Source organism: Mus caroli, chromosome 8, assembly GCF_900094665.2.
Source record: "Mus caroli chromosome 8, CAROLI_EIJ_v1.1, whole genome shotgun sequence".
In the NCBI taxonomy this organism is placed as follows: Eukaryota; Metazoa; Chordata; class Mammalia; order Rodentia; family Muridae; genus Mus; species Mus caroli.
Window position 1 is genome coordinate 74,973,107 of NC_034577.1, and position 8,625 is coordinate 74,981,731.

An 8,625-nucleotide genomic window follows, 5' to 3' on the forward strand; every position below is an offset into this window, starting at 1 on the left:
GTGTGAGGATGCACACCTTTAGTCCTAGTACTCTGGAGGCAAAGGTAGGTGGGTCTCTGTGAGTTGGAGGCCAGCCTGGTCTATAGAGTGAGTTCTAGAAAAGCCAAAGCTGTTACAGAGAGAAACCCTATCTCAACAAAGAAGGAGGAGGAGGAGGAGGAGGAGAAAGAGGGAGAGGAGGAGGAGGAGGAGGAAGAAGAAAAGGAAGGAAAGAAGAAACAGTGTTTTTTTAAAAAGGTCTTGATGGAACTGTTTTGGAAGGAGGTGTGTCCTTGTTGGAGAAAGTATGTTACTGGCTTTGAGGTTTCAAAGATTCAAGTAATTTCCAGTCTCTCCTCTCTCTCTCTCTCTCTCCTCTCCCTCTCTCTCTGTCCCTCCCTCTTTCTCCCTCCCTTTTCCCTTCCTCATTCTCTGTGTGTGTATGTGTGTGTGTGTGTTAAAAGGTAAGAAAGTGGGGGCTGGAGAGATGGCTCGGTGATTAAGAGCACTGACTGCTTTTCTGAAGGTTCTGAGTTTAAATCCCAGCAACCACATGGTGGCTCACAACCATCTGTAATGACATCTGATGCCCTCTTCTGAAGACAGCAACAGTGTACTTAGATATAATAATAAATATAATATAATATAAATATTTTTTAAAAAAGGTAAGAAAGTGGATGACAAAGTATACGCACAGTAAACTCAGAGTTATATGGAGATAAACTCATAAAAGGGAAGCAGGAGAAGTGGCTTGAAAGTAGATTGTCAGCCTAGCATCCACCAGTGACAGTGCCTCAACCTTGAGCACTTGACCCAAGCTGATCCTCCAAGAGGAGGAGGAGCTGGGTCTACGTTCAACCTTAGAGCACCTAGAAGAACGAAGGAGAAGGGGGAGAAAGAGTCCATCGTCCCTGATGGTAGAAGCCTGGACTGGTTGGTCATTAGCTTCGATTCCATACAGTAGGTGCTCAATTGACAAGTCGAGTGTTCTACTGTTCTGATACGTTCCATAGAGTCTTACACAGTTTTGCAGCTCTATGTGCAGCTTCGGAGCCTTTGCACACCCTGTATCTAACATTGTGTATACTCCATCCTGTGTCTATAGAGACAGGACCGAGCCTGGTACCAGGCAGGGGCACTTAAATATTGAAAGACTGAATGAATGCGCGATCGCCTTTGTCTATTGTGTAGAGTGGAAGAAGCGGAGACACGCGGGACCCTCCCTATTCACTGTGGTCCACCCTCTGGAATCAAAGCATCTTTCTGGGAGGGAAGAGGGGCTTGGGGCTGCCCCCCGGCCTCTCGCTGACCTCTCAAAAACCGCGCTTTCCTGGATACAGAACTCAGTCCTCCAAACCCCGTCATCTGACTCTCGCTGCCAGCTCCCCCACCCCTACCACCCGTCTCCCAACCCGTGCAGCCTCACAATGGTTCAGCCCTTCGCCATTTAGAGCGAGTAAGGTTGGACCACTGCTCACACAGTGGGGGGAGCCCGAGGCACGGCGGAGGGATCCCTCCGGAGCGTTCCGACGGGAGGCGCCCATTGGTCGCGAGTGCGCACGGCCGTCGCTGATTAGTCCGCCCGGGACGCCGGCCCCGCCCAAGTCCCGGAGGCCCAGGGAGAAGCCGGGCGGAGTTTCGAGAGGACCGAGCAGGGCGCGCACGGTGGCGGCGGCGCAGGTGAGTGTCCCCCGCCCGGGGGGCGGCCTCCAGGGCGTGGAGCCGTGGCGGTGGGGTGGAGCTGGCCGCGTCGGGACCCCAAACACGGACCCCTCCCCGCTGGCCGGGCCTCTGGTCCGCCCCTGCTCTCTGCTCTCAGGACGCTCCCTGTTGGTGGTGGGTCAGTGTTCCCGACCCTTCCCAGGCCTCTTCGCAAAGCTGGCCGGGGGGGTGGGGTGGGGGAACACCGAGACCCAGGTCGGGATAACAGTAACAACCGCAGCACTAGTTTGATGACTCCCCCTCGCAAGCCGAGATCGGTGTTTCCTCGTCCGGCGCTTATGCTGCACAGCGTTGAATCAAAACACCCTCCTGGGAGGTGTTGTTAACTTGTTTTAGAAGTGAGGCACTGGTGCCAGAGAGGTGGAGTAACTTACTCAAGGTCACACAGCTAGTAAATGACCCATGGGGCTTAGGGACCCGTATCCTTTGAGTCCAGAAACTAGTCCCAGAGATCAGCCCCTAGACTCACGCCCACCGCCACCCCCATATTCACTTCGGAGCCGCACCTGCTGGGTTTTGCTTTCCTCTCCGCGCCCACGCGTCACTAGACAGCTTCCAGGTTGCCCTCGTGTCCCTTCTCTGAGCTGGAGAGGCAAGGCCCAAATACCATGGGTCGCTTAACCCCATTTCCTCAACACCCACCCTGTCCACTCTTCACTGTTAGAGGGATGACTGGAAGTATAGAGACTTGGTGTCTGGGGAGCGCGGGGGCTACAGGCGGCCAAGACCGGTCAAGCTGTGCATTCACGCCCCTCAGCCCCCGCCCCGGAAACACTGGAGAGATGAAACCTTCAGGATCCGGTTTTTCAAGAATGAATCAGAAGTTCCTGCCTTCCTCCCCGAAGCAATACTGTGCCCGGGGTTAGGAGGGAGGGACGACCGGGGCAGGTGTGGTGTCCCCTATGCCAGGCGTTATCTGAGCCCCTGGAACAACCCCCTTCCTTTGCTTCCTGCTCCCCCCACTTGGCTTTTCTGTGACTGCGGGGGTGGGGGGTTGCTGAGTTTCAGGCCCTTTTTGGGATGAGAGTGCTGAACTCCGGAAATCCATCCAACCCACTTCCCTTCAGCTCCTTGCAGACAGACCGGAGAGACACACACTTAGCTCTCTAGCAGTCATGTTGTGGGGGTTTGAACCACAGGCAGTCGGGGATGTAAGACATTCATTCTACAATTCAGCCCTGGTGGAACCCGACCGAGGTTTCACACGCTAGGCAGGTGCCCTACGCCTAAACTATGCACCCATCACCTACAGAGACTGAGCAGCCACTGTGCCTGGCAGCTTATTTTGCTTAGAAGACTCCAAACACGGGACAGAATTTCCTGCAGTCTGGTGGGGAACAAACAATCAGGTAACAGGCAGCCATTGTAGATCCTTGTAAGAAGTGCTGTGCGGTCTCAGCATCACTGGGCACCAGGGTCCTGGAAAACACACACACACACACAACCCGGGCAGAGCAAAGCGTCTAATAGCGACACAAGTAATAAAGCTAGAGATGTGATTCACGGGAGTTTGCTATGCCTGGTACACAGGACACATCTTCCTTTCTCTCTCTCTCTCTCTCTCTCTCTCTCTCTCTCTCTCTCTCTCTCTCTCTCTCTCTTGTTTTCCCCTATACTGTGGATCCCTTCGTCAGGTCAAATGACTGTTACCATCTGGTTCGCATTCTGAAATAGAGACACAGGTGCTGGAGAGCACTTACTGGGAGTTTGATGCCCAGCACCCGCATGGTCCAGGCTCACAAGTGGTACAGACAGACAGACAGACATGCAGTCTCATTCTCATAAAAAAAACAAAAAAACAAAAAACAAACTTAGAAACCAGAGACATAAAGATCAATAACAGCGGAGAGCTTGGAAGATGAGATATGTTGTCAGAGTAGCATATAAGTTCATAGGCCTAAGTCCTGTAGACCATGGGAAACTCTTCAGTGGGCTGAGGCAAACCGGCTGCCTGGAGAATTCTGGAAAAGGCCTTGCCAGGCATAGGAACTGGGGTGCTCTTGGGCCAGAGAAGGGAGGATGTAAAGTTCTGGAGGCGTGGCTCAGCGGTACAGCCCCTGCCTAAAATCAGTCAGTGAGGCATCGAGGAGGGGGCGTGGTTCATCGGTAGAGTACCCTCCTTGCAGATAAAAGGTACTCGTTTCCCATGCAAATAATAACATTTCCTGAGGTGATGAGCACTCCACATGCAGCAGTCTTTGGAATCCCAGAAGTACCCCGAGAAATGTGACTTCTGTCAGATTTTCAGATGCGGAAACTGGGGCCTCATGAAGTTAGGCAGCTTGGCTTTGGGCCACTGTTAAGTGGCAAGGGTGGGGCTTGCATCCAGACCACCTCGCCACACCTCAGGGTCTTCAGTTCTCATTCTTGAGCCATTCGTTTTCCTCAGAACAAAACCATACAGAAGCCATGTAGACAGAGGAGGTAGCTCATATGGTAGAGTGCTTGCTGGGCCAGCTGAATTTGACAGTCAGGACCCACATGGAAGTGCCAGGCATGGTGGCTTGCTGTTGTTACCCCAGCACTGGGGACAAAGGAAGACGTGTGGGACTCATTGGCCAGCTGACCTAAGTGGAGGGCTCAGTCCCAGGAGAGACCCTGTCTCAGACAAAGTAGGGCTGGGGATACAGGCTATAACTTAGTGCTAGAGTCCTTGCCTAGCATATGGGAGACTCTGAGTTGACTTCCCAGTGTAAATAGAGTGGGCACACTGGCGAGATGGCTCAGCAAAGTAAAGGCCCCCTGAGTTTGATCCTTGGGACCCATGTGGTAGAAGAAAAGCACTGACTCCTACAGTTTCTGCACTCACATTGTGGCAACACACATGCACACAAATGTAATTTTTGGTTTTTTGTTTTTCTGGAGGTTTTGTTCTTTTTTTTTTTTTCCCCCCGTTTTTGTTTTTGTTTTGAGACAGGGTCTCACTGCATAGTTCTGGTTGTCCAAGAACTTGCCGTGTTAACCAGCCTAGCCTCAGAGTGATCATTTTTTTATGTGTGTGGATGTGTCACCAGCACTCATGTCTATGCACTCAAGAGGGTGTCAGATTCTCCCTTGAAGCTGGAGTTAGAGACAGTTGTGAGCTGCCATGTAGATGCTGAGATTCGAACCCAGGTCCTTTGGGAGACTAGGCAATGCTCTTGACCGCTGAACCAGCTTCAGTAAAATTTTTAAGCAAAGTAATGACTCTTGGAGAACAGTACCCAAGGTCGGCCTCTAACCTCCAAATGTGCCTGCACATCCATGAATGAGCACATAGGGCCTGGAGACATGGCTCGGCAGTTGAGAGTGCTTGAAGCTCTTCTCGGGAACCTGAATTTGGTTCCCAGAACCCATGGTGGGCAGAAGGTGAGATGGCTCGGTGGGTAAAGGCAGTTACCACTAAACTTGGTGACCTGAGTTTGACCTCCAGGACCAACATGTTGGAGAGAAAGAAGGCAGCTAAGTTGTTCTCTGAGGCGTGCACACATACACATCAGGTAGATAAATGTAAACAAAATGCTTAAGTTGATGAAAAAGAAAACAGGTGGTGGTGCCAGCCCTTAATCCCCGCACCTGGGAGGCAGAGGCAGATCTCTGAGTTTGAGGCCAGCCTGGTGTATAGAGTCCCAGAACAGCCTACACAGAGAAACCCTGTCTCGAAAACCAAAAACAAAGTAACAGAGAGTTAACAGGCAATTCACAAAAAAGCCAATCAAGAGCATTAAAAATGTATAAAAAGGCATTGGGCACTATTGATTATCCCAGAGGACAAAAGCAAATGGACAGAGTAGTCGCAGCGCCCCCTGCCAGGCAATGTGCTGTCAGCAGGATAAGGGTCAGGAAGCAGGGCATGTGATCTGGGGAGATGGCCTGTGCTGCTATGTGCAGCCAGTGTTCCACATACTGGGGGGTAGACTTTAGTGACAGAACTCTCCCTTAGCAGTGGACAAAGACATAAAATACCCATCCCAGCTGAAGGGTAAGGGAGGGTGCGGGCAGCTAGCTCAGGCCTAACTATCTGAGCAGCAGCACGGAAGAGGCCCCAGTGGCTAAGGAAGAGCAGGACGCATGGGCATAAGGGACAGTGGGTGCCTGGGGGATCAGAGCAGAGAAGGAAGTGACTGTTTATAGGGTCATTCTGGCTGCTGTCTTGACAGGAAACTGGAGGGAAGCCTAAAGACCCAGAGGCTGCTTGTAGTGTGGATGAGTGGGATGAATAGCGCTCCGGAAGTGAGAAGAGAGCATGCATGGCTGAGCAGGGAGCCCTCTCAGGAGGATGTGATCCAGCCAGCTGGGTGCCCTTCTACCTCAGGAGAGGCTCTGCAGAGCACAGGCAGTTCCTAGTCCACAGGAAGTGGAGTTTGGTTCGGAAGCTGAGGAGGAGGAGAAGGATCAGGAGTTCAAGGCCAGCCTGTGCTACTTAGTGTGACCCTGCCTCAAAATAAGAGAGATGAATTTAGCCAGGTATGGTAATGTACACCTGTGTCCATAGCACTCTGGGGGATGAGGCAGGGATCACAAGTTCAAGGTCAACCTTGGCTATAGCTAGTTTGAGGCCAGCCTGAGCTACCTGGTGGGGGAGGGGGAAGACAAGAAGGTGAAATGTCCCTGAGGATCTGTGTCAGGCCAAGGAACTTCCTGGGGGATTGCAAATGAAGCACCCTTGAGGGAGCTTGTGGCTTTTTTTGCTTTGGACAACAAGTGACTGAAAATGAAATCAGGGTCTGGGTGTGGTCCATGATTGTTTACCTAGTGTTCTGGAGGCCTAGCCCCATCCCAGCACTACCAGAAGAAAAATGCCACCTTCTCTTGCTCCCCTTTCTCCTCCCTCCTTCCCTCCACTCCAGCCACACCCTTCAGAGATGCCCTGAATGTGAAGTTCTTTACGACAGCGCTCTGTGCCTTCCCTGCTACCTAGAATATTCTTATCCTGGAGGGATGATGTATGAGAGAGAGGTCCTAGAGATGGGACCAGGGCTTCTCTAACACCAGGTTTTTACTGCTGCTGGGCCACGTGTTACAAGGGTCTGGAGTGTATGGTCAGTGCCAGCTGGTTTATTGTAGCTCTTGTAAGTAAATCAGAAAAAATAGCTTTCTTCCCAGAGATGGACCAAAGTAGGGGTACGGCTCAGCAGGCAGCTGTGGGCTGAAGTTCACCCCATTTGCCGCCTAAATACCTACTATGTCTACAGTGTGGTAAACAGATTGTACATCCAGCATGATGCTGCTAATCAGGGTTGGGCGTGGCAGCATGTGCTGAAAGCCAGATACTTGGAGGCTGAGGCAGGAAGATCATCGACCAGAAATTCAAGACTAATCAAGATACTATAGCAGGACTCGGCCAAAAAAAATATAAAATGAACCTGGGGAGGGGGAAATAAACATGCCTTTAATCCCAGCACTCGGGAGGCAGAAGCAGGAAGATCTCTGAGTCTGAGGCCAGCCTGGTCTACAGAGTGAGTTCCAGGACAGCCAGGAATTATTATTATTATTATTATTAAAAATTAATTATAAATAAAATAAGTGCATGAATATAGTAAGTACTGCCCCCTAAAATATGTTTGCTTGCTAGATGGAGGGACAGAGAAAAAATAAAAGAGGAGCAGCTCAGAGACCAGTGCTGCTGCTCTGGTGAGGACCAGCATTGCTGGGGCTAGCCCAAGGCTGGGGCGGGGGGAATCATTGAGAGGCCCTGCCTCAAAGGACTAAGGTGGAGAACGACTGGGGACACCACTGCTTCCTTTGGCCTCTCTGAGCACAGGAGCACACACAATGCCCACCCACGCACACATACGCTTTTTTGGTGGGTGCTGGAGGCCAGGGACAGGCTTTCTCTTAGTAGCTCTGGCTGGCTTGGAACTATAAGGGCAGGCAGGCCTGGAAGTCACAGAGTGCTCTACCTTCCGAGCACAGAGGCTTGCCTGGAAGTGCCAAGCAGGGTGCTGGGGCAGCAGCTGAGAGCTTACAATTTATTCAGAGGCGTCATGCAGAGACAGACAGACTGACTGACAGGCCTGGAGTGGGCTTTTGACACCTCAAAACCCACCCTCTAATGACACATTTCTCCAAACAGTCTGTTAAGCAGGAACCGGGCATTCACATCTATGAGTCTATGAGGCATTCTCTTGTAGACCACCACAGCTTCAGTTACTAAGGAGCGCGAGGACATCAGCACAGCCAGCCATCGCTGATCACTGTGTGTAGGGAGGATCTTACCCCAGTAATTCAATGTTTCTATGAGGATGTGTCACATGCCTCTTTCTGCTAGAACTCAGTGGCAGAACCAGTCATCTGCCAGCCCTGTCTCAAGGGGCGTGGCAGGGACCATGCACTCTGCTTTGAAGGAGAGACTCAGAAGGGTTTTGTTTCCTCTGTGTGTGTGTGTGTGTGTGTGTGTGTGTGTCACACCTGTGCAGGTGCAAATGTCTATGGAGGCTGGAGGACAACCTCGGGTGTCCCTCCTCAGGAGCTGTCCACTTTGGTTTTATTATTATTATTATTATTATTCCATGTGTTTGTTTTGTGTGCATATGTCTTTGTGTAGGTACACATAGCCCAGTGCACAGGTAAAGGTCAGATGACAACTATAGGCTCTCTCCTTCCATGTGAGCCCAGTTGCTCAAACGCAGGCATGCAGGGGTGATGGTAAATTACCTTTGCCCACCAAGCCATCTTGCCAGCCTCCCTCCTTGGTTTTTGAGACAGGGTTTCTCATTGACCTGGAACTCACTAAGTAGGCTAGGTTGGCATTGAACCCTAGGGATTCTTTTTTTCTCCAGCTCTGGGATTACAAGCGCATCTTACCACATCTGTTTTCCTGTTTGTTTGTTTGTTTTTTCGAGACAGGATTTCTCTGTGTAGCCCTGGCTGTCCTGGAACTCACTCTGTAGACCAGGCTGGCCTCGAACTCAGAAATCCGCCTGCCTCTGCCTTCCAAGTGCT

General features: G+C 51.3%; 1 protein-coding gene across 1 annotated transcript in view; it reads left to right on the forward strand.

Annotated features, from left to right (window-relative positions):
* Positions 1 to 1,591: 1,591 nt before the first annotated feature.
* The window catches only part of Gipc1 (GIPC PDZ domain containing family member 1), a 12,344-nt gene continuing 5,310 nt past the window's right edge, over positions 1,592 to 8,625 (forward strand). Inside the window, exon 1 of the mRNA XM_021169924.2 lies at positions 1,592 to 1,659. The gene's annotated coding sequence lies outside the window, so the exon portion shown is untranslated. The remainder of the gene's footprint in view (positions 1,660 to 8,625) is intronic.